We start from the raw sequence: 26,814 nt of genomic DNA on the forward strand, positions 1-26,814 counted from the left end.
CACACACACACACACACACACACACACACACACACACACACACACACACACACACACACACACACACACAGAGTGTCTATGTGTGATTGACTGTTCACACAGTGATCAAAGCAAATTGATCATTTTTGTCCCTTTTTTTAAAACCTAAATCACACAGATCTAACTTTATCCAGCTGATGTCTCCCTTTACTGAAAGAAGCGGAGATGCACTGGTGACCTCACGGACACAGAGGGTGGGATGCTGGGATGAGACGGCTGTTTGTGCGTGTGTTTATCTGCGAGTCCCCACTGTAACGGCTGCTCCCGGCCGTCCACGCAGCTGTCTGCTCAACACACTCCCACATAAACACACCAATGTGCGCGCAACACTGAGCGGCTGTGAGAGAGCCCCCCCGCGGCTGCTTCCCAGGCTGAGAGAAAAGAGAGAAGGGGAAACGGCTGGAAAGGATTACGCACAACAATCAACCAGTCGCAGAGCGACAGCCACACGTGGAACCTTGTGAATGTGCGGATTATCGAGGAAGTTATAGCAGTCATTCCTGCTGCATGATAAATAGTGCTGTAGTCTTCACGCGAAAGATATTAAAAGGCTAGTATGATGTAAAATTGGCTATTTTGGGCTTTGTATCATGTTATGATGTTACTCCCTCATCAAAAACATACCTGAAGTGTTGCCTTGAGTCTTTCATGCAAGTTTGAGAAATCTCCCATGGCAATCAATCAGCTGTGCAAAACGCCTGGTTGGACGTAGCTCCAGCTTCGAGGAAGAAGATCCTCCTAGCAGCATCCAAACGACTGTACTTCCACGTCAAAGACCACCCGTCCTCTGTAAATCCCCACTGAGCTCCTTCAGACTAGCCAGTAGCAATTAACAAACACCTAATTTAACAGGTTACCTGCTGAGCTCATTACATCGGCCACTTCTCAGTGCAACGCTGGTAAAAACGTTGCTAAAGGGTTAATAGAGGAGGAATGTCGTGAGGACTTGAAGGCTTTAAATTAGAAAGTAACATTTCTTTTTGGTCATATTTGATACATGTAGCATTTTCATAGCTACTGCAGGTAGCATAGTTGATTGTTCTATAAAATGGGACTGTGTGCCTGGAAAACACATAACAATGCCCCTTTAAAAATAAAATTATCAAAATTTTGGAAAATTAAAAACAAACATTTCAACTGAAATCTATTTGTGATAATAATAGACATTTTTTATTTCTGGCAAGCATCTACAACTTCAAGACCTTATTGGTAGGAAAAATACAGCTTTAGTTTTGGTCAGAAAGAAAACAAAGTTTATGACAACTTTTACTTTCTGCAGACAGCAGGCACAATCAGACACCAAGCTAAATACCTGACAAGATGAGATCATTTTAATCATTTTACTTTAACACTGGATTATTTTAATCAACAACTCTTGTGTTTGAAAAGACCCTTCCTGTTTTCTAAATGGGGGTTGTGCTGAATTTAGACAAAAACATGCATGAAGTCATGTAAGAAAGTAAGAGTTATAGAAAAATTGAGAATAATAAGTCACTAAGACCAAAAGATAACAAAAATAAGTTGATAACTTAAAGAGTGTCTTCAATGATGTCCATTCACAGTTGAAAGTACGAAACAGTCCAACGTCTGTTTCATTTGTGAACGTCATGAGAGATAAATCATGGTTAGACTCCCTACTTGAATCACCTCCTGTTTGACGTCAGATACGCTCCAAAAGTGTTGTAGCCTTTTTTTTTGTTGTTACATGGCAGAACACCACAAGTATGTGTTTGTTCCGTCAAATAAAGTTTAAGAAAAGAAAGAAAGAAACGAAAGATTGCCAAGTCATCTCTTGAGATAGTTTTATAAGAGCAGCAATTAATCTACCAAGCCAAAGCTTAAAAAAAGGAGAGGGGGGGAAAGAAGAAAGAAATCAGCCCTGCAGATTTTCTGTGTGAGAAGTTGTAGGGAAATTATTCATAGTGAACAGGAAATAGTAACACAGTCAGAAACAGGAAGCTACTTTAATGAAATTAAACATACCAGCGTTTTATTGCATGCTATTTTCAAACAACAACAACTTCCTTCCAGGCAGTCGTATTGTCACACATCACGTGTGTCAAACTGGCCAAGTTTAGATTTCACTTTCAGAAAGGTTTCCTTGAGTAATTGTATTCATTTTTCTCTATTTGTTTAAGATTTTGTGGGAATTCGGACATTGAAAAACACACATGGACTCAAAGGTTTTGTCTGTGTTTGTATTGCAGGCAATTTCCTTTGGGTTTGTTATCCCTGCAGACAGAAATAGACAGAAGCCGGGACAAGCAGGAACAGGGAAGGTTTAGCCGACGATGTCATGGGCCCCGCGGTTTCGCTGCAGGAGTTTCAACTTGTGTATGATCAAGGTCAGTGGGCATGTACTGTGGGTTTTAATGGAGACAAGAGGAGTAAAAAACAGAGAGGGAACTAAAACAAGCTTGACAGCAAGACGAGAATCAAAGTTTTGCCTTTGCTGCACACATTCCAGACTCCGGCTTTAAAGCTTGGTGTTCACCACACATATTTGCTTTGTAGCTGTAAAGACGTTCTCATGAATATTGGGGAGAATGTTTAGGCGACAGTGGGCTGCGCTCTTTGTTTGTATGCATGCGTGTGGCGTGTATGAGTGCTGTTGTGGTTATTGATTCATCCTGCTTATGAGGCATGACATGATGAGCCAGTCAGGACATTGGAGGGAGTGGAAGGGGGTGGAGGGTTGGATGTGTTTGTCGGGAGTTTTGTGGGAGGGAGACAAAAACACTGAGGCACAGGAAAGACAAGGATGCAGGATTTACACGGCGCAAAATAAAAGCCGGGGGATCACAGAACGATAAAGACACAACAAGACATAAGAAGAAAAAGTTTATGTGGGAATGTGGATGAAAGCGAGCCGTTCATGTGTCTGTTGGTGCAGCACTTTTGATCTGATTCAATGGGAATGTGGGGAAGCAGCTATAAAGCTAAAGTGTTCTGATCAGGAAGACGTGCAAACAAGTGGGACAAATACATTTAAGCAGAAGAAGAGCATTAATTATAGTATTATAAGTAGTCACACATTCCACAATTCTTGCCTTCTTCTAGGAACGTGGGAATAAGAAAACCATTAATGTTTACCCCCAAATCTTGACTTAGATATGGAAGATGGTGGTGGTGGTCAGGTTAAAAGACAAGAAGATCGCAGAAATCTGAAGTGGACAGACAAATTCTGGTTGTGTAGCTTCAAGCTAACATGTGACACAGATGGTGAAAAAGGCTTTCCACTCTGTCCATAACTTCAAAGCTGGTCAATACAAAGCAAAACTGGTAATAAATAGATATGGAGTCCATACCCGCCTGATGAGACTCAATGCAGACGCGTTCCCACACTTCAGATGATTAAAAACAACCTCATTCCCACACTAACATTTGGCCCTGAAAGAGCAGTTGAGCTATTGAAGAAAATTATGCCAAAGTTAGAAAATGTGTTATTTTAACAAACTGGACAAAGTTCTCACACAGTTGTAAAACAGCTTTGTGTGTGTGTGTGCGTGTGTGTGTGCGTGTGTGTGTGTGTGTGTGTGGGTTGATGGGTGTGGGATCTGCAGTAGCAGCTGGTGGATTATGCAGAGCTCTCGCATCCCCCCATGTCCTTCAGAGACTGTCGTCATGCTTCCTGTATGGTGGCCAGTACGACGTGATGTCACTTCCTGCACTCAGTAGCGTTATGTGTTTGTGTGTTTATGAGGGTGCGGACCCAACAGAGACCCAGCTGCAGCGTCGGAGTGTCTAAAAACAAGAAAGGAAAACCTCCAAGAATAGAGATCCTTCTAGGGACCAGAGCAGAATGTTTACACTGACTGCGTTATTTTTTTTTCTTGAATTTAAAAGAACGAAAAACCTTCGAACATCATAGATTCAAACTTGTGCGATAAAAAGAGGCGTTAGTCTCCACTTGTTCATTTGATTCAGTTCACGTTGACTCTAACTCTAATAAACTCATGAGTTGTGAATCCTGGGATTATAGGTTTTATGTAATTCGATACATTCGGACGACCTTTGATCGTCGCTTGTCTCTGGGAAACCCAGATGATAACTAAAATGGAAGAGTTTTCATCTGACTGTCTTTAAAATATCACATCCATGATTTAATTGAGCTTTTCAGCCCTGTTTCTCACTAATCGCTCATTTTTCCTGCGCTTCTCATTCAGCTGTTTGTTCTTGTTCGTGTGACCCCGTTTCAGAGCCTTAGCTTGGCAGGATGGCCGCTTGGACACGTGGTTCATTGACTGGAAAAGTTTGGCTACACTCTCTGCTTCTCTTTCCTCTCACACCATTTATTATCTGCACTCGGAGACTCTCAAGACCCGAGGACTTGCGCTCACATGAACATAGAAACACACACACTCAAGCACGGAGACAAAACTCACACGCAGACGGATACAAGTAACACTCTTCCCCTCAGTGTGAGAACTTCTGCAATGTCTCCTCGGCTGAGTCACACAGATGTTCCTCTTGGCACCTCAGCAGGTTGCGGTGGGGTGTTTCGGGGGGCCTTTCTGGGATCTGGGAGGGGGCCACTGAGGGCCAAACAGGGCCCCAGAGCCTGGATGAGAGCTTCCTTTGTGGGACACAAAGCATTGTCTGTGCTGGGAAAGGCCACGGGGATGGGAACACCGCCCAGAGCCGGACACTAAGCAGCGATTCTGGCTTTTCCATGTGTGAGTGTTTGTGCGAGGGTGGAAGACCACGACGGACTCTGAGTGTGGGAGAGAGAAACAGAAAGCGTGTACTAACTTATCCGGCATGAACATGTTTGAGGAGGTGAAAGAGCAGCTGAAAGCATGACTTTGGAGGAGCTAGCTTTTCCTTTCTTTAACGTCTCACTTTCCATGACCTATTTTAGCGTCTAAGCATAGCTTTGCCCTGTTTAGACCTAACACATTTGGTTTGGTGCTCTCCTGTCTGTGGAAGACCAGGAGGAGATCCAAAGAGCTCTCTGAGGCCTTTGGAAATAACCACAGCAGTTTATTGATCTGGAAAGATTGTCTTAGCCATTTGGAAGTCATTCAATATAAAGAAAACTGTCCACAATTTAAATCAACAGCTATCATTCCCATGTAAGGCTGTTCACACAAGTTCAACCAGATAGTAGAAAAGACATCTCCATGAGACCCAGAGCAGGCTCTTTCTAATAAATAAGTGCATCCAGTGCAATTACAAAGATAAATGTGACCTATAATGCTTCCTTGAACAGGTTAGGATAGGTCTAAGCGAGATATAAAACATGTTCATAAAATTTTTTGCACAAAATCCTTTTTAGATAATTAGATTTTAGCCTGAGTTGTTTTAGAGCCTCCTATTACTTTAAATCCAAATAAGCTGCAGCTGGTCACACCCTTTCCTCCCCCCAAACTCAACATGTACACTCACAAGTGAAAATGGCTGCAAACAGATGCGCAGTCACACAACCGTACCAGACACGGACCCTCCTGCACAACCAACACTGATGTAGCAAGTGGTTTCTGAATGGTAGGTCAGCAACAAAACGCTTGTCTTTTTCAGCAGCCATTGTATGAGAGTGTGAGAAAAAAAAATTAAGCCGAAGCCAAAATAGATCTTCCAACACGATAAAAACCCACAACATGTCGGCTGGCTGAGAATAAAGAACTGGACAATTCAGAACCCGAGTCAAAGTCCAGACCTTAATCACATAAATTTCAGTCAGTTAGAAAAACGTTTGTTGGAAGGATAAATTAAATATTTCAGGTGGTTCAACAGCTTCAGCTCGTGATCCTTCAACTGGGTCAATTAAAACAGGCTTAATGTACAGATCAAATCAAATCAGTTTCATGTCTATTGAGAATTTTTTTACATTTAGGCCGTAGGAGATAAAAAAAAATGGAAGTATTGCATCTCATTTAGCTTGTGCAGTTTTAAAATTTCTCTATAGCATAACAGTCTCTTTAACACCAGTTCTAGTTTCCCTGATCCAATTATTCTAGCTAGATCTGTAAAACATTTCTGCAAGGATGTAGCATAAAATGCACAAAAATGACGTCAAACATTTGGGATTTTGTTTTTCTCCTGGAAACATATGTTACAGTTATGAGAATTTGCAAAACTGAAAATAACAAAAAGCATTTGTCTTCACTTTTGTCTAAAAAAACAAAAAAAGAAAAGTGATGCCTAAAAGTAAGAAAGCCATGCGTGTTTCTTAAGAGAAGAAAAAAATCATGACTTCATCATCGTAGCACTGGGATAAAGCTGTTGCTCCTACAACATCAACCCCACCCGGCTTTTCTTTCGAATATGATAAGATACGGTGCTGATGAAGGACCAGGAAGTCTATTTTAAGACTTTGGGAACTGTCGCTTGCAAAACTTGAACAAAAAAAAAAAAGTCAGCCTGAGCCAAAAGAGTGAGCTTGCATGTGTGCATGAGTAACGGGGTGGAGCGTGGGGACGGTGGGAATGGACGAGGAATGTCAGAAAGCCAAAGAAGGGGAAAGAATGAAAACAAAAAAGCAAAGAAGTGGTTTATGCCCACAGAACAAAGATGAAGAGAGGGGTTTTTTATAATTGGCCTTTTCCTTCGGGTCCCAGACTCGCTGGCTGAGAGGAGGAGACGGGGGGACAGAGGGGAGAGTGTGTAGTCTCTGTCCAACACGCAGACACAGAGACAGGGAGACGGCAGGACTCTCGGAAGACGGGAGAGTTCAGGACGTAGGTGATGAGAACACTTTGATAAACGATTTCTGCCTAATTACAGTCGCCACAGCTCTTCCACATCCAAGCACGTCTCACCAAAACAAAACACAGACAAACGCACACTTTCGAAACTTTTCCCAAATCTCACACGCCTTAATCCCCTCACAAATGAGAACGTCTGAACTTCAGAGCGAGTCGGCCCTCGGGGGGGAAGAAGGGGAGCAAGCATCTCACCACGTGACTGCGTTTTACACGAGACAACCTTGACCTCGACACACCACGGTGAGTCTGCGTGTGTGTGTCTGTTTCACAAACCACCTCGGGAAGCCCCGCTCTTTAAAAAGCCCTGTGCGTCTGCGAAAGCCCCGTAGAGCGACAGTCTCAGTTTGTCGGCTTATTTCTGGGATGTTTCAGTGGGAAATCCTGAGAAAGTTCTCTGGTGGTTGTGTCTGGAATGGATGCTTCGGATTCATACGCTGCTGTAAACCATCACATGATGTGCAAGCGACGCACAATGAACAAGCAGCAGCTATGTCTGTTGCTCGGATACATCTGAATAGTAACAACAAAAAAATGTCCAACAGACGGTTAAAATGTAAAACATCACACGGGTTATGGGCAGTAATGTGTGGACAAGGTCGGGTAATAATGTAGAAATTTTGCATTAAAAACAAGCAAAGTATAATGTACAGCATACAGAGTGTGAGTGTGTGATCCCGTCTTCTCCGTCACGCTCACACACTCAGACTCAGTGGGACAGTGGCTCAGGCTGCAGGCTCCAGTTTCCTCCTGATGAAAGTGCAATCCTCACAGGTTCCTCCCTGCTGCTTTGTTCTCCTCATCCCTCAACCTGTGGGAAGGAGGGAGCGACGGACTCCGTCAGTGTCACAACACGAGATTATCGCTCTCAACACACACACACACCCACACACACACACGCACACACCCACACACACACACACACACACAAACAAACTCAAAGCGACAGGAAGGAGACGTCTGTCCTTTGTTATGCTTTTGTCTTTTCAGTTTCTCTCACATTTCACTTTTTTTTTTACAGCTGTTTTTCATCTTCTTTTCCTCCTCGGCTGTCTGCGACTGTAATTCATGATCGATTTAGACAGTGTAGTCAAACCTGACAGAATAAATCATATAAATAGACATAATGCTTGTGCAAAAAAAGTAATCTGAATGTTTTATATGGGTGTTATTTTCGCTTTACAAGAGAATAGAATTAGGTTTCTTTATCTCTACGGGAAAAAGCTGATATTGACTGAAAATATGCACAAAGTGTTTAGATGTTCAATGTCACAAATTATATTAATTAGCTTGTATGTAACTGGGATGTTTATATTAACTTAAACATGAAAATAACCCATTTAAAAAGCATTGTAAATGGTCCTAACCTTAGAATAACGTAGTGCAATGGCAGCCTCGTGTTGATTGGCAGACCAATCACAAGATGTTAATGTTTGACTGGATTTCATGAAAAACAAAGGAAGACTTTATGGGCTTATTGACAGAACTAATGAAAAGAAAACCTAATAGACTCTTCCAGAATACGAGGAGATTTCATAAAACACAACAGTAAACATTTTAAAACAGAATGATCTGTGTTAAGATCTGCTGAGTTTGGGTTATAGTTTCCTCTTGAGCTTTTTCTTTAAATTCAACACTTTCTAGCTTGTAAAGCTCCATTTATATTGTCGTATTTTATCATGTTTGATGTTTTTGGTGGGTTGTTTAATTGTGTTTTGTTTTTAAGTTGCTTTATATAAGGATGCTGATTATTTTTGTTCCTTTGCGGTAACATAACTGGGTACAAAGCTTCGCCCTCTGCAGCGGAAAGATGCGTGTTTTTAAAAATATATGTTTTTGCTTAAGATCTAGGAAGTGTAGCTACACTCCAATAAATATTCACAACTAGCAGGAGGTTGATTAAAGTGTTTTCTGGCTTGATCGGGGATCACAAGCTGCCAAAATTCACAAGAGTTAAATGGCTCAGAAAGAACCACAATTAATGGGAAACAGTGAGACAATGACTTCAGAAAACTTTTTAGGTCAATTAAATTAAGATCTGAGCATTTTAATGTCAGCATATTTCATGAACACAATCAGCTGCGAAGAAGTTTTAGTAAGTTTGAAATATTTCATATGACGATGTCCTGTATGAAAATGTTATGTTTCGTTGTTTCCCAGAAACAGACACACATCCGTCACTATTCGCAACTACATTGGAGTCAAATACCAGGTATTAGTTTGTGTCCTTGTGTTGTCTAAATGTTGGAAACCGTTAGGTTTAACTTTTAAAAAGCTAAACCTTCTTGTAATCTTTTGAAGCAGTTTTGATCAATAGTCCCATAGTTTTTCTATGAACATCTTTCAGTCCAGTCCAAGGTGCCTAAACTAAAGGGGTGAACTGGTTCTGTGTTGATACGTAAAAGACAACTTAGGGAACTGGTTTGGCGTTTTGTTGCTCTGATTTCTTTGGTTGAATCCATGAAAAATACAAAAACAACTACAGTTTGACAGAGAAACTTCCTCTTTTGTTTTTTGTTTGTCTTTTCTTTAAGTCAAGATGCTGTTAAACGACTGCAAAAGTTGGTTTTCTAAGCTGATGCCACTTTTGCACATTTACAAGAAGAACAAAGACGAGGCTTCTTAAATCTTCATTACCGGTAATTTAAAAAAACCTTTCTATATCATGATGCTGCCACCACCGTGCTTTACTTTGGGTTATATGTTGAGGGTGGTTTGCAATGTTGATCTGCTGCGCATGCACTGTTTTTCTGTTGGTTGCACAAAATTTTAATTAGAAAATAAATGCAAGTCAGACTTTGTGGTTGTTTAGAAACTACTTGGTAAATTTGAACTGCTTAGCCTCCACTTCACAATTATGGACAATTGTGTGTTGTGTGTGTTGGTCCATCACATAGAATTACAATAAAACACATGGTGAAGTTTGTAATGCTTGAAAAAAATCACTGTAAGCTAAGAGAATGAAACTTTGACTACTACAAATACGTCTGAAATCAGCAGATATAAAACAAGCTGCAATCAACTTCAAAGTCTTTTACATTGTTTGCTCGTATGGAAGAAAAGAATGGAAGAAGAAAAGTCAACTTTCTCCTTTACCCTCGCCCCCTCCCCGTCCACTTTAATGATGTGTGCGTATCCCAGGTCTTATCAAGCAACACCTGCGCTGCCGCTCAACTTCAACAGCCCAGATCCAGCCGGATCACGGTTAAATGCCCTGGGATTACAACACAGCTTAACACCAAAGCATTTAGACACAGAAGCTGCCTTCCTGCGATGTAACAATCCTCTGTTCGCTTTGACATGCGGTGGAGCTTAGCTGCCAAAAGACAGCTGTCCATCAGCGCCTGCCTTTGATAAGGAGATAAATCATGCCTTGAGGCTGCCACACTTTTTTTTTTTTTTTTTGTGCAACAAGTTATCAAAGGCCGCATTATGCTTGAGCAATTATTTTAATGAGTCGAATGCAGCCTGCAGCGATGTACGTTTTCATCTGAACTCTGTTCCAAAGAAAACAGTTTCTGCCTGTTTCAAGAGCCCGTTTGTAGCAATAAAAGGGAGTCGAGGCGACGGCTGCCAAAGCTTGATGTTTTACCCTTTGGATGGAAAAGTGACATCAAAAGCTGCAGCACATTGCTCCTGACTCCTACAGGAGATTAACAGAGGATAAAGAGAGGCGTGAACCTCATCCTATGCATCATCTGCACACAGCTGTCCACCGGGTTAGGAAAACAGAGCCACCAACAAAACCTCAGCAGCACCTGCACAGGTTTATTCCCCTCAAGTTGTTCCCAAACAGAACGGAAAGAGAAACGACAAAGAGTTCAAGTGCTCGGTGTCGAGATTGATTCTGATGTGTGCTTCGGGCCTTTCAAGGTTTGGACTTTTTTCTTTTTTTTCTTTTACCCCTAGAGTGGAGATGTGATCATAAAACAAAACTAGCAAGGAAAACAAATGAAGGCTGGGCGTATTTTTGTGTGGAAGAAAAGCAGGAAGCTTCGAGATCCGAATGCGAGCGGTTCAAAGAAGTGCAAGGAAGGTGGCAGGGTGCATATGCAGGGTCATATATCCACACGCACACATACACACACACACACACACAGTTATTTAATAAACATGAGGACCACTAGACACCCATAAGCTCGATGCATTAGCTATACCTGCTGGGCGCTTTTCACTCAGTGCAGAAGTAGCTCCATCGGCTCAGTTCATTTCACTGACAAACCACCACAAACTTGTGTAAAATTGACAAATGGAATGAAAATGATATGTTTTTACATTTTGCTTAAAAATAAAAATCAGTACTGTACTCAGCCGCTTTGTCGAGCCTCTTTTAACATTTGGTTAAAGCTACGCTTTCCTCTGCGAATTAACATCAATCTGCAATTTTTTTTTGCACCTATTTTCAATCAACTTTATGTCTGGACTTTGATTGAGCCGTTCTAACACATGAGTACGCTTTAATCTGAACCATTTCTTTGTTTCTTTGACTGAGTGTTTGGGGTCACTACCTTGAAGGTGAACCTTCGGCGGAGTCTCAAGTCGTTTGACCCCCTCTAACAGATTCTTCATGGTTGGCCATCAAATCAAACCAAAAGCATCCGACAACACCATGCTGCCTCCACAACCACGTTGTCCCCCCAATCGTGATGTTTCCAAGGTAATTTGCGGTGATGGAGTTTCACCACACGAAGCAGCGTATTTTGTCTTGGTCTTGTCTGACCTTCTCACACGTTTGCTGTCCCTTGTCGAAAACGTTGAATTGAATTTCTTACGGTTTTTATTTCAACGATGCAAAAAAGTTCACGAGGCACAAAGACATTTGCAAGCGTGTCCTTTGCCCACTTGTTTTCTCGTCCTCTAATTTTTTTTTTTTCCCAGCTACGCGCATCGCCACACAGGAGAGGCCTTGTGTGCGAGGGGCCGTGACAACTGCGGCAGTAGCTGTGCGGTGACCTTTAATCCCTGACAGCATGGGAAAGTGGGCACTCTCAGCTGTTAGGACTCCAGCGGATCCTCCTGAGCAATAGTTTATGATTACACATTAATGGGAAGATGCACTAAAAAACATGGAGGATTGACAAAGTGCACACCAAAAAAAAAGGCCTACAGTATATCAGGGTTGCTGTGGTTACAGCTTCACAGTGGTATACTCCCACCAGATTCATTTGCTCGCACACACACACAAAGCTATTTAAGACCTAGAAATATTTCTGCCTCTCTCTTTATGTTCTCACAGTCCTCAGTCGCTGTAGGAATGTAAAGTATCCAGAACCCGGTTCCCCCCCAGGCCCTGGTGAGCAGGATGGTGGTGAGACCCTTGATTTAAACAACTCTGATTGTTCCCATGTCACTTGCTGCAACAATCTATACACCAGAGTCCTCCATCAGCTGCTCAACCTCAAAAGTTTTTCCAGGAACAGATGCATCGTCCTACTGTAGCTCCACTTAATCTACTGTGCACTTCACGAACAACAAGGCTGTTTTTTGTTGTTTTTTTTTTTTTTTTTTTTTAAAAGTTCATGCTTCGTTGGAAAAAATCTTGTGATTTTCTTAGATTTCTACATTTTAAGTAGAGATTTAAACGATTTTGTGGTCAGCTATTATGATTATGGGTGTGCATGTACTAAATTGTTTTGTTAAAATAAAATATTCTGCTGCTTTTGCACCAGGAAAACACAAGAGCTGAATATCGCCTTTCAATCCCGAGATTAAAAGACACGTTTTTCTGGAGGTTTTTTTTTTTCTTCTTCTCGGAAATCAGAGATTTCGATTTGGACGCGCAGTTCTGCCAGTTTTCTAATCCTGAATCCAGACTAAATATGTCTGATGAGAGGAACACTGTAAAAGTGTCTTGATTTCTGGTTGCTGTGGATCCAAAGGCTTTTTGATAAGGCTGACTGCTATAAAATATTTTAGAAATAAAGGTGACTTTATTTCTTTTAGCTTATAAATTATGTAGTACTTACAATTATCTTGCAACCCAGAAAAGTAATTAGAACAAACTTAGAATCCAGAGAAACTCATCTAGAGAAACTGCAAATTACCTTAGACCAACATTTAGGACCATCTACTTTATAGAATCAAACGGGGAGAACCAACAATTAGTTTTATGATATAAACTGTGGAGAACTTATTACTTTAGACCAATATTTAGCTTATTATTAACCACGAGAAACTCCTCCTAGCTTAGAAATTATAGAGTACTTATAACAGGAGCATTTAGTTTATATATTCAGGAAACAGAACAAACTTAGAATCCAGAAACAGAAATACAAGCACAGAAATACACAGGTCCTCAAAATTCTGCAGATGACAGAAAGTTGCAGAAATAAATGGCTTGTATCTTGCTAAAGTAGTACTTATAAAAACATAAAAATACAGCACAAAATAGTATTTTTCATTGTCAATCATCTTTGAGGGTTGAAAGTGCTATACTTTTCTTCTATCTTTATTTAACAAGGATAAAACTCCTTGAGATCAAAAATCTCAAGGGTGTCCTGACAATCTACAAGTCTGGTGTAATTTTGTTTCGTTTATTATTGTACAATCTCATTATTTTTTCATGTTCCTTTACCGTTTCAATTGACAGAGTGGTGGAAAGCCCATTTTAATTTACCTATTTTGTCTATTTGGTGCTTATTTATTGTTTATATTTGGCAGCCTGACAACTGAGCACAAGAAAGTGTTCACCCAACTTGCAACCAGAACTCATTCAAGTTGGGTGCAATGTCATTCCCAGATCTAAGCTTCGACTTCAAGGACAGTTTGACTTTAGTGTAAGTGAAACCATGCGTACCTGACAAAACCCAATGATGTCAAAAACCACTTCACTCATGTCCACTGTGACTTTGTGTCTTTAACATGCACTGAAAACCACAGCAATGTCCGTCTTTCTACAACTCACAAGATTTACCCCAGACTTGATGCCTTTGTACTTCAGTCGTATGTTGAAACGTTTGGTAAGGCGAAACTGCAAACAATGACCTATAAAAAAAATGAGTCACCTGTTGTGGGATCAAACTGGTCCATCACGGCTTCACCGCCAACCCGCCTCATGTGAAGACGTCTTTATTAGTTCTTTAAACATCTGAATGAAAATATTTTGTATTCAGAGGAAGAAAAAAAGAATGTTCTTTTGTTCGTTCTTTCCTTCTTTTTCCTCTTTCTCTTTCATTGCTTTTTTTTTTTTTTAGTTGCGGTGTTGTAATGTTGACATCAGTTTTTATTTTTCCAAAATGTCAGGATATACGGCGCGCTCTACTAATTGCTACCCCAGGTAGACGTGTATAAAAAGCTTTTCAAAAATGTTGAATTTAATTTTTTAAAAATTAATAATCCAATGTTTGTTATGGTAGATTTCTTTTAAAATCTTAACTCGTATTGCCAGTCTTTGACTTTGTTTCCCTCAGGCAGAAATTAGTCCCCACTTTTTTCAGCAATTGTTTAAAAGTGGAAAAGTAAGAGAGCATGCTTTTCAAGCGCTCCCTATGTTCATTAACCTCTCTAAACTAAGAAATGCCTCCAAGAAAATATGAATATAAAAATCCCATATCTAGTCAAAGCACCTAAATGAGACCTTGTAGAGGATGCCTCACTTGAGTCATTCTTTAAGCAGCATTTCTACTGATCTAACATTAGTGAGAAACATTTGGTTAGGATATGATTTAAGGTTAGGAAAAGACTTGCAACGAGTTAAAGCAAAGCGCCCGTCTTCGTTTGTTTTACTAAAACACAAAACGGTCTATGAACACATTTATGGTCTATGAACACATTTCTTAAATGAAATAAATGTGAACAGGTATGGGAAAGCATCCCAAACCAGAGTGATACGATTTCACATTTCCCATTGATTTGTTGTGTGGCTCATCACAAACAGAGAAAACTTGTTGTGTGGTTACAGTAGAGAATGCATCTGCAGTCCCATCAGGTTCGGGTCAAAGGACGCGCCGACCTCCAGAGCCGTCCTTCGATTGTTTCTAATCCTTCTGACAGCCGGGAGCCTCGGAGACACAGATGCACAGGCGAATGGCTGCCTTTCACAGAGGCAGCCATTCGCTTGTGCGTGTGCATATACATGTGTGTCTGAGGCGCAAGTTTACATGCGAGAATGACTGCGTGTGGTGTGGAGAGCCTCATGTTCGGCATCCTTTCCCTGTCAAATCGGCAGCTGACTGTGATTAATATTTCAAAAGGGAACAAATGGAGAGCACAGGCAGGCCAGCGTGAATGTATGTGTGTGTGTGCGTGTATTCGTCCGTGCGCGTGTGTGTGAGAGACGACGATATAATTGACATAATTACCCCCCTGCTTAAACATCACACACATCCTGACAGACACAGCCGGAGACACACAAGGACAGCGCTTCTCCCTTGTCTGTGTTCACCCAGATGATGCTTAAATGTGGTTTTAAGTGGGAGCCCACATTAAATCACCACACATGAAGCCACCAGCCCCCATACTCAAATGGTGCTTTTTTTTTTTTTGCATGATTCAAAAAAAGCCGTTTGACTAATAGACAATAAATGATGATGCTTTGGGAGATCAAAGATATAAAAGATATTAAATCTGTCTTAAAATATAATCAACACAGTGATGCCTGAAGCAAGAGGAGTTCATTCTGATTAAATATCTAACTGTAGGGAAAAATTTAAACAGTGCATTTAATAATTTACAATCTTAATCTTCATCTTAAGACAATTAATCTTAAATGATATCTGCAATGTTTGGAGAACTTTTGCACCATCTGAAAGGTGTGTGAAGACTACAAAGAACAAAACTGTTACTCAAACATTTGAAAGTCATTAAAAAAAACAACAAAAAAAACTGCAACTTCTCATACGACCCGGTTCTGGCTCTGATGTTTTCTGTGATGAAAGAAAAGTCTCACATGTATAACTTATGTTCAGATCAGACCAAAAGGTCGGAGAGCAGCAAATGCATCAAGAGACAGACAGCCTGCTCGAAATAAAAATAAAAACTTCCCTTTCTTCCATGAAGCAGTGAAACATTTTCAAATTAATACTTTTTTGATTATTAAAGGAAGCTTAAATGTGAGCATGTATGGAAATTAAACACAAGCGGAGACACAAATACTTTTCAGGGATGTGAAAAAGTATTTGATCCCTTTTAGATTTTTTCTTTTTTTTTTCTTTTGATGATTAAAAAACAGAAATTTGACCAAAAAAAAACACCCAGCAAAAATATAATAAGAGAGTCCTGGTTTTCTAAATCAAAACCCTCATCTACAGATAAGAAATGTAAATTATAAATCGCCGCCGCAATGACGTTTCTCTCTTTCGTTGCTACAAAGGAGGGTGGCACACACTTCCAGCAGTGGATAACTGATTTTGGAATGAAAATGAACGGCAAAGTTAAAACAGCTATCTCTGCTGTTTGCTGTTTCTTTTTTTGTACATGAAAAGTTCAAAATAAAATCCCAATCCCATGTGAAAGTTCTCCCTGATGACATGGCTTTGATGCGGCCTTTGAAGTGGAGACGTCGGGGGTAATAATGATGGTGATGGTGGTAATTGATAACGGGGAGCTGAACGGTAAATGGACGACCATGGGGGACAGGAAGTGCTGAATGTGAGTCAGCCTCGGGCTGTGTGATAATGTAAGGGAAGGGTTGGGACAGCCACGATAAGGGAAAATGGTAGTCGTGACGGTTTGTGTGTATTTGTCTCATGTCCGTGTTAGAGACTGCATGCTCAAGAAGAAAAATAAAGCTTGTACGCTTTCAGAAGATGCTGTTTCTCACAATGTTTTTCTTTTTTCTTTCTTTTTGTTTTTTAGGAAAAAACTCATGCTGCTACAGTGTTTACACATTAAAAAAAAGTCCGATTTTGATAATTGTGACCTCAAGTTCAGAAAACACAACAAAACTGTGGCTGTTTACTGAGCAAAGATGAAGCCAAAGCCATGAGTAGTTTTCATATCTTGAAAAGTAAGGAATGAAATGAAGTGTTACAAGATTTTTTTCTCATTACATTGCTGCTTCAGTTCATTTCTTCACAGCTCTAAGCCTTTAAATCAGGCTGTGATCTACAGTTTGACTTTTCCATGCAACATCTTCATTATCTTATTCTTCTGCCAGTTTTTTTTATTATTATTATTCTGATTTGTTGCTGTATTTAGTATTTGTTCCAGGTTGCTGCCATCGGACCGATTTCACCACATTGGATCCAGAATATGTTTGACAAACAGAGGACTAAGTGTCTGCAAGGTGTCCCTCAGCTGACTAATCATCACTACTCCACCTCCGTGCATCAAGACATACACCAGAGTCGGTTCTGATTTTTGCTTTCTCTTCTTTTGATATTAATTCGTAGGGAGAGGTTGAGTTGGGTTAGTGTGTGAGTAAATGTATGTGCAGCTTAACAATATGATGTAATATTTTTGATGCGAGTGTGTCACGAGACGTCTGCCTCTTTGACAAAGTTAAGACTTTCTTTAAACACGTTTTTGTCTGGTTTTGTACCCAAATGGGTTTTTATGGTATTTTAATTGTGCGCAACTTTGTAAAAAGAGATCTGATCTGACGGGACGTTTTTTTTGTAAAATAAAGCTCGGATAAGAAAAAGTAAATAAAATTGGCAACTTGCAAGAACATGGAGATTTGAGCAAAGAACGATCGCAGAAACGTAAACGAGGAGTTGAGATGACAACAGCTGGCTTGGATTAGACACTTCAGAGGAGTAACAAGCTTCTGACACATAAACGAGTGACTCAATGTTTAGTCGAAAGTTTGTTATCTTTTCTCCCTGCTATGTCTCTCGGGGAAAAAAGATAAGCAAACTTTGTTTCAAGCGGCTTTCTGACTTCAGCCGACGGTTTCCAGCGTAAATCCTCCCGAATGTCTCCAACACGTGAGCACACCTTGTGACGTCATGTGTTTGAGACATTTGGAGCGAATTTCAAAGCCACACACTCAAACAAAAGCCGGCAGGGTAAATACGACGGGAAAATTAGATTAAGGACATATCTGGTTCACCTCTGTGTTTTTGATGAAAGTCAATCGAATTAGATTTTTTTTTCTTCTGTTTCTGTCTCACTTTTTCATCTGCAGGTAAATAAGAAACATTCGCTCAGTTTTATTTAAGACACATTAATCTTAGAGTATTCAGAAACATTTAGGTGGTAGATAACAATTTTTAGACTTTAATAAACTTGTAAGGATGTTAAAATGCATTGTTTTAGCTTTTTATAGTGCTAAAAAACTCAATTTTTAACAGAAAGGAATTAACTGGTTCTATATTTTGCACGATTTCTCACGCTTGTATTCAGTTTGTCAAGTCCACGAGAGGAAATCAACGTGGATGCAGTTCACTCAAATGTAGAGGAAAACACGAACACGGATTCAAATCATTGTCAACCCAGACTTGTAGAGGGTTTGTGATTCCTTTGGTTTAATGTTCTTCACCTTTCATTTCTTTGATTGTTCTATTGAGTCGTTTAAAAGGTTCTGCAGCAGCAGCAGCAGGAAGCGGTGGCATGCAGATAACACTGGTCTGAATGTAGGGCTTGGTGACCCGGGGGAAACCGGGCCTGGGGATTCAAGCTCGCTCTCTCACACAAAAACACAATTGGGAGCCGGCAAGGCTGGACAAGGATCTCTTTAGTAGGTCTTTGAAAAACCAATCAAGCAGACATCTTGGCTCTCGTCATTGTTAGCTGCCACAGCGCTGCCCACAACAGACCAGGAATATCACAGGATGTAGTGGTTTGTGTGTCATATTTGAACGCAGAGAGCAGGGAGACATCTCGTCTATCAACCCTTAACAGACTTCAGAAACAAAAATATTGACTCGATCGATGATTAACTCTTCAGATGGTAGACGCGTGCATTAAGAAAAAACACAGAAGAGCAGTTGCAGTGTCAGAGATGTTACTGGACAATAATTAATTGTTAAGCTTGACAACTGAGAAAAAAAAATGTATAGTATTAAAAACAAACGATCGGCGCAGCTTTTACTTTCCTTGTCAGGCATGTCTCTGGTCTTGTTGCAACGATGCTTAGCTTTAAAAAAGAAAAAACCTTTAGAGTTTAGTTTGTTTTTTTGGCAACAAAACTACAGTTTCTAAAGTTTGGATGAACATTCTGTACAGATGTCACTGCTTGCTGCCATGGGATCATTTCTATACTCTTTTAAAATGAGGAAGTGCTGGTGGGCAAATTCACGAATCTGCTACAAGCTCCAAATGTGTGCCGACCTGAACTTGTGTGTCTGAAAGTTACACACAAAGGCACTTTGAATTGCATTAGCCTGTCCTGTAAGCAAACAATAACACACGAAGACATTAAGAACTGTCCTGTCCTAAAGGTCTGAAACATATAATGTAAAGCTAAATTAAAATTTAAAAATACAATGCAATTTTCTAAGATGTGTTCTTACGTTTTGACCATATTTTTGCATCATATCTTATTTGTGACATGAGCTATTGACTGTGACTATGGCGTATTGTCGATATTGTTATTGTGTGACTAGGAATAGATGAGTCCCTCCATGGTTAGCGACCGTTCCTTCTCCTCTGAGAACTGTCCACTTAGAGACTAATACACAAACAAGGCTCCATGAATACAGCAATAAAAAGCTCTGTGTTCACCTCAGTGACCACCACATAAACACTCGAACACTGAAACTCTGGAGGCAGTAGCATTTGCATGAATAACGGTGCACGCACGCACACACACACACGCACACAAACACGCACACTTGTTTTCACACAAACACTCAAACATGTTCTCACTGTTCACACAGACTTTCACTCCCACCCAGCCTGCCTGATTCCTCGTGATGGTGTTTTCCCCCCCAGCGCACGCAAACACAGACGCACACACACACACACACACACACGCATGCACACACAAACACACACGGCGCTCCCACACTCGCTCACATCTGTTTGAGTTTGTTTTCTGTCTGAAGCCGTCTCTCCTCCGGTTCCCTCCTCGCCTCCTCGCCTCGTTTCCTCAGCGGGCCGAAGGAAACGCTCGGCCTCCTCTCCGGCTGTTGCTCGGTGTCCGGCTCACGTTGCTAACTTGCCTCGAGGTTTTCAAGCCACTGGAAACGATATGCAAATGCTCACCTTTGAAACATAAACGTTTCTAAAAAAAAAAAAAAAAAAACACCTACTGAAAAATGCAAACTGAGCAGCTTGTTTTTTTTTTCTCTCCCTGGTTGCACAGAAGATTTTCATTTATACCTTTCATTTCTGAATAGAATGATCAACTTTTAATAATTACAACAAGCCAAAATCAACAGATTTATTAAATAACTGCAAGGAAAAAAAAGGATTTTACATGTCCTGCTGTGCAGTTTTTAAAATTATAAATATATTATTACAAGCCTCCGTTATGTGACATGATGAATGCAAATGGTGGGAGTGTCTGAGATCTGCTTTCTGCCATCACACTGCCCACTGCTGGAGTCAGGCTGGCCAAAAATCTCTTCGCTTTTAAAATAATTGTCACATTCTACTTATTTTTAAGTCATTATTTCATCTGATCTATGTTTTTTAATCAGGATTATCATTACTATCACACAAAAGTAGCCAACATTTGATTATTTAACCGACTAGCAGGTGGAAAGAGAAGCCCCTTTTACCACAAACCTATAAGCTTTAAATGTTTTATGTTTCAAACAACAATAATGTCATTAATTACAAATAACGTAGCAATACGTCGACACTTTCAAAGCAGTCACGATCCAGTCTCGACACTGTTTTTTTTGTTGTTGTTTTTTTCAGGAATTGACTTATAAAACCCTGAGTGCTTAAGGTACACCCAAGGACTGGAAGAGATGTTTTCATCCGGCCTCACATTATTCCCTCTGATGAACGCTGGAAGTAGCTTTGTGTAACTTCGACAACCACATCAGAAGAGACATCCCACGGTAATGGAAAAACTGTAAAGTCAAATTACGTGTCTGCGTCAGCTAATGAAATGTTGCCTTAAATACCTGGAATTGTCTTGAAGGGAGAAATTTGGGGGGGAAAAAAATCTCGATGTGTTCTGCTAAAAAGGCATTACTGGCAATTAAGGTCTTTTACTCATTGTCGAACGAATGAAGTAAACGAGGAGCACTTTTAAACGAGCGACGGGAAAAGGAGTGGTTTGAGAAGGAAGAAACATCTGTGCCCATTTCTCTGTTTTCAGCAGAGCCAGTTGAGTATGGATTCGGTCAAAACACCATAAAAGAAAAAGAAAAGCTGCGCGCGAGTTAGAAACTCGGTTTGTTTCAGGTCGAGTTTGAGCAACTCCATCCTTCCATCCGTCAACACTCCACCTCTTTCCGAGGAACTGAAAGCTGCTTGCTGTGCAGCAACGGTTTGCTGTGTTTTCCTTAACCTGAGGACTTCAGGCTCGTCTCTCCAGCAGGTTAAGCGTCGGCACTTTTGTGACATTAAAACGGATTGAGCAGATTTTTGCTCATTTAAAAAGCACAATGAATCAGGATTGGTCAGACTCAAAACAGTGACGGAGACGACGTAGATTTTGAAAAACAGATTAGTCACAATAAACTCGTCCGTCCCTAAAATGAATCTAAATGAATTACGTGTTTTTTGTTACTGTTTTATTTTAAACAATCATTTTAAGAGCTAAGGCACAGAACTGATATCTTTGAATCTAAACATGTTTTGTCATATTGCACAATAAAACTTACATTTATATTTTGTCAGGGAGTTCTTGTGATTGGCCAACACAGAGTAGAGCATTAATCTGTTTTCAGTCACCTGCACTAAGAAAATTGAATAAGATTCAAAGCAACCAAGTGCTTTCACAAATTACTTAATTAATTGAATATCCACTGGTGTAATTAATGGCTTGATGAATGAATGAACTAGTTAATTGTAGTGTGCTGTTCAGTCTGTCGCATGAAAACGAGAAGGAAGTGTGCAGCATAAATGTAAACCTGCAGACCTGATGGATTTGCAGTTTGTCACAAGTTGCGTCGGGAAAACGGGAAAGAAGGAGCTTTGTGAAATTAAACTTAAAATGCAAAGTTTAAGGATATATATGCAAAGCAATGTGTGCTGAGGAAAACCAAGTCTGCCCACTGCGAAACACGGTGGTGGCAGCATCACGTTTTTGTCACATGGGATAGGGAAACAGTTTAGAGTTGAATGGGAGCGATAGACGGAGAACAATTTAAAAAAAACTACGTGTCATTTCCCTCTGGCATGAAATCCCAGTAACGGACACGGAAGTCAGCAACTGTAGTGACTTTAAACATGAAGAAGTTCAAGGGGGCTGAGTACTTTTGCGAGACACAATCCGAACACAATCGCTCTGTTGAAACGGGATCATCCTGCAGATGGCTGAAAGTTTGCCACGGGGAGTCAGAGCTGCATTTATGGCCGTGAATATATGTCCAAGTGTGTGAATATGACTTTACACTGCTGCCGTCAAGCTCCTGGCGTTGACACAGTAAACTGATCCTGACGGGTCTGAGAGGGGAAACATCTCCCTAACACACACACACGCACACACACACACTCCAGAGGGAGAGGAGAGCACTGGAGGAGCGGCACTCACACGGAGATTGAGTTACAGCCGAATTAGATCTGAGCTGTGGGAACCAGCACCTTCGCCTAGACACACACACTCACACACACGTACACACACGTGGCTGTTCTTAACACAACAGACGAGCAGGGACACACGCTGAGATGACACGGTGTGTGTACTCGTTCTCACATGAACATGCTCTCCCACACACACACACACGTGAGCCGACAGATGCTTATAAACAAACACACGTCTCTGAACAGATGCAGGCCGACCCTGAGGAACACATGCAGAAAACGCGACATGAGAGAGGAGCTGCGTCGTCCTGGAAATAAAGTCCGAATGCGACACAATGTCGTGCGTGTCTGTGTGTGTCTCTCTGTGTGTGGTTGTATCAACTGACTCAATGACATAAAGATAAGTGTAGCTATAAAAAGATGCAAACAAGAAATTTCTGTCTCCCATAAACGGAAGACTGACAGAAGCCAGCAGCGGCAGGTTTATATCTGGAACAAACAATGCAGCGCACACAGCTAGCATGGAGCTTTGTGTGTGTGTGTGTGTGTGTGTGTGTGAGTGTGTGCGCGCGCGTGTGTGTGTGTGCGTGCCGGATAAAAACGAGAGAGAACAAAAGCACAGAAGAGAGGCCACAACACCACACACAAGTAAACTCTCCGCATCATAATTGCCCTTTCGTTTTCACACGCTAATGTCTTTCTGTCTGTGTGAACATGTGTGTTTATTTTCTATTCTCCTGCCAAGATTGCACAGCCAAGTACGCCAGAAAAACAAAAACCAACACAGAGTGCGTGTTTCCTGGCTGTTTACACACGGGCTGGGTAGATGGATGAATGGACGCTGCTGCTCGGTCAGGGTCCTTTCGTAATCGGCAGCGTGGACATTTGGAAACACCAACAGGAACCAAAATCCGAGAGGTTCCTCGAAAAAGCCCCAAATCCAACATGGCTGCTTTCACACAGACAATGTTTGCTTGTTTGTCCATTTTTTGAAGATGTACGAAAAATACTTGCAGCATGAAACATTATGTCAAAACCTTTATTTTGCATATTCCAGAGACTTGATGGAAATGAGAACGTAAGAATATTCCCTGTCCTTCTGCACCTACACGACTATACATTTATTACATTAATAATCCATAAATATAACATCTATACCCTTATTTAATAGTTAAACCTTCAATATAGTATGTATTTAATAACTACACTCACATCAATAACAAAAACAACAAAAAAAACTGCAACATTTGAATATTCATACTATACATTATATCCAGTAATATTGATATGTTTATGATTATTTGAACAGTTTTATGTTTGAACATTGTCTAAGTTCAACATCCAGTTTCATTCCACTTAATACTCAATATTTGCATATTTTGAACCGGGATTCTCCCTTTAACTTATAAATTTGCTCCTTCGTCTTAGACGGTTTTTGCAAAAACTGTCTTGCTTGACCTTTTCAGACTCATCCCGAGACACGTTAAGTAGGAGTGTTGCACAGGTGAATGTTGGCTTTGAGGAAAGAATGAGACGCTGGGAACCAAATTTTCCTTCACCAACCATGTAAAGGTCACAGCAGGTCACAGAGGAGAAAGCAGTGGTCGGGGGATAATGATCTGCATTAATGTTTGCTGTCCTCTTGACCTGCGTACTGTCACATGTCGGGTTATTGAGAACGCCAGAGGTCAGATACACACATAACACATTCATATTACATACCGGCACAGTGGGTGGCAGCCGGGCTTCCCTGCAGCTGTGACCATATGATTAGCCATCTTCTCTCTTTATTTAAGTGTCAAACAAACTACACACACACACACACAAATCTAAACATCCCCTCACGCCAAACACACACTTGCTCCACGCTGCCACCCAGCCCTGTGGACACAAACTACAGGAGCACCAGGGGAGAGAGAGAGAAAGGGGAGTGCAAACAAACTCTCCCCAGGCCCGGGGCTCCGGTTTCAGCCTTCCGTCCGCCGTGGGCTGGGGGGCCATGGGAACATGGAGCACCGGGGGCCCTGTGTCAATAAGGAGCAATGGTTCGACACAATGGAGGCCTGCCTGCAGACAACACCGCTGACAGACACCCACACAAAAGGGCCTGTGAATGGGAAGGAGGCAAGAAAAAGAATGGGGCAGTGTGTGGCTGGCTGCAGTGCCAGCGTTTGATGGTTGTTTCACTCGCAAAACCACGTCCACGAGGGGAAATCTCGCGGCGAACGCGAATCAGCAGACGGCTTCACGCGTTTTTTTTTTTTTTTTTCTAATTTGTTTCAGTCATCAACCGGTGGAAGTGACTGGATTTGGCGCTGAGTAAATTGTCACAGAAAGATTTCTGAGTGTGTTTGGCTTCGAATGTGCCGATCATGTGCATTGCTACAGAGACACGTTGATCTTATCTGCTAACTGAGATTTATATGGAAAGAAACTCTTTTTAAGCGACACAGAAACTAGTCTGAAACACTCAAAGGTTTGCTTTTTAAATTGAATAAAGATGAATTAAAATGTATTAAAACGAACACACGATGACCTTCTCAAGCAATAAATAGAGCATCACTGGGAAAAAAAAAAAAAAATTACCGCACAAGCCACCGTCGGTGGAAACCTGGACTGTATTTTCTTCTGTCAACGGCCAGGCTTCTTTAAAGATATGTGCTGCCACCTGGTGTCCAACGGCTGCTATTAGTCCAAAACAAGATCCCGACAGCAGGTGGCAGCACTTTTAAATCTAGCGAGTTGAGAAGAACACACTGGGGGGATTTTGTGTTTTGACCCCAGTGTGAGATATTTGCTGATAAAAACCTTAGCGCAGGATTATCTCGTAAAACCGAGCATAGACACTAATCTACGGTTTAAACGCGTATTTCTATCTCTGTGGAGGTATTTTATTAGACTTTTTGGAATAACTCAGACTGAATATGAAGCACTGAATGACTGCTCTGAGGTGCCCTGAAGCCACGGACGCTTCAGTGAATCTCAAACAGTGAGAACAAGTATTTCTACATGGATCAGGAAGGAGGTGGCGGGGAGATGTAAGGAAAGCAGTGAGGTAGGGAAGAAGGACAGATGGACAAGAAGAAGAAAGGAAAGAAAGCAAGGTAAGGTAGGGATGGATTTCACACCGTGAATGATTTTTTTTTGGAAGAAATACTTTTCTGTACTCTACTAATCTTCTTTCTACATCCATCCAGATCTGAAAAATGGCTACATTTCCACTCAGTGTGGGAGGTGGTGTGATTTATTCTGCCAGTCAGCTGTTTACTAAGTATCAACCTCAGGTGTGTCACAGTTAGAGCTGTTATTTGCGCCTCAGACAGTGGACTTTGCGTCAGTATGAACTGCTCAGGCACTTCGCTGCTTCGTTTTTTTAAAAAGTCAGTAACAAATAGCAGTTGTTTTCATGAAGACTGAATGAAAAAGGTGCACAAAAAAGGTTAAAGCAATATCAAAGTTTTATTCGTAAAATGTAGTATAGAGAGGAACAGTAGTACAATTCAGACAGAAAAAAAGGAAAATGTAGTTCCATCTTTGAAAACCTTTGATAAAAACGTAAAAAGAGTAACCTGAATTTGCTTCGTGTTCGGAAAAAAAGGGCACTGAGGCGCGGCCCCGGGTTTTGCATCACTGTTAAAGTTCGAGGGATAGAGAGAAGAGTTGAAAAATACAACCTTTTTTTTTTTTCTTTTGCAACAGCGTAAAAAAATACAGCTGGGAAAAAAAACCTCTGCTTTACATCTGTAGTGTTTTTGCTTTGTTTGTTTTTTCTCTTTTTGTGGGATTTTTTTTTTCTTTTGTCGATTTTGTTGTCCATATAACAAATACAGCATAAAATCTATCATGATACATCATAGCTTCTGCGTTTCATTCATTACAGTAAAATCAGTAGGATGGTAAATAGTATCAAAAGAACAAACATGACAGATGGTGAGATGAACGAGCACGCGGCGTGAAAACGGAGAAAGCAAAAAGGTTAAAAAAGTTCACCACAGCAGGAGGTTTGTGGCTGACCATGTTCCATTAATTCCATATATTCTTCATACATATATATATATATTTATCTCATATATTCTCAACATATATATATCCGCAACATAACCCCTCCCACTGTGACTTGAAGGTACAAAGTGACACAAAGAGGATGAATATCTCCATGACTTAAAATATATCTTCTTCCACTGAGCGTATAAAGGAAGTTACACATCTTCGGTATCATTAGCACTTCAGTACATACTGTATAATTCCACTGCATACGAACAGATACTGCTGTTCCAAGCTTTAAACCTGCAAACAATCAGTGTTTCTTTACAAAAACATGTGCTTGGTGAAACAAAGGAGGAAACATACGTGGAAAAAGACAAAAAAATAAAATAAAAATCAAATAAAACCAAGGTAAAGTGAATGATTTTGAAGAGTAAAAACATTTAAAAATCTCAACAGTTACAGACACGAGCAAGGATTTTTGTTTTTATTTCTACACTAAGCAAGTATTCACCTGGCTTTTCCGCATACATTATATTCCAACAATAATTAATAAAAA

At 40.7% G+C, this 26,814-nt stretch overlaps 2 long non-coding RNA genes across 6 annotated transcripts in view; one reads left to right on the plus strand and one right to left on the minus strand.

Annotated features, from left to right (window-relative positions):
• LOC103472410 (uncharacterized) overlaps positions 1–26,814 on the plus strand; it is a 31,031-nt gene that overhangs the window by 2,343 nt on the left and 1,874 nt on the right. Inside the window, exons 2-5 of one of the 5 annotated variants that reach the window (XR_001777104.1) lie at positions 2,247–2,384; positions 16,539–16,689; positions 16,881–17,028; positions 20,493–20,638. This is a non-coding gene — a long non-coding RNA (uncharacterized LOC103472410). Of the gene's footprint in view, positions 1–2,246; positions 2,385–16,538; positions 16,690–16,880; positions 17,029–20,492; positions 20,639–20,901; positions 21,270–22,517; positions 22,605–26,814 lie in introns of those variants that run through there. The other 4 variants (XR_001777103.1, XR_001777101.1, XR_001777102.1 and 1 more) reach the window with 4 other exon arrangements.
• LOC103472409 (uncharacterized) lies at positions 7,070–24,929 on the minus strand. The gene is made up of 3 exons (XR_534848.1): positions 24,858–24,929; positions 19,644–19,807; positions 7,070–7,554 (listed from the first exon to the last, which is right to left on the minus strand). It is a non-coding gene; the product is annotated as an uncharacterized LOC103472409 (long non-coding RNA).

This window comes from Poecilia reticulata, linkage group LG11, assembly GCF_000633615.1.
Source record: "Poecilia reticulata strain Guanapo linkage group LG11, Guppy_female_1.0+MT, whole genome shotgun sequence".
NCBI classification, from domain to species: Eukaryota; Metazoa; Chordata; class Actinopteri; order Cyprinodontiformes; family Poeciliidae; genus Poecilia; species Poecilia reticulata.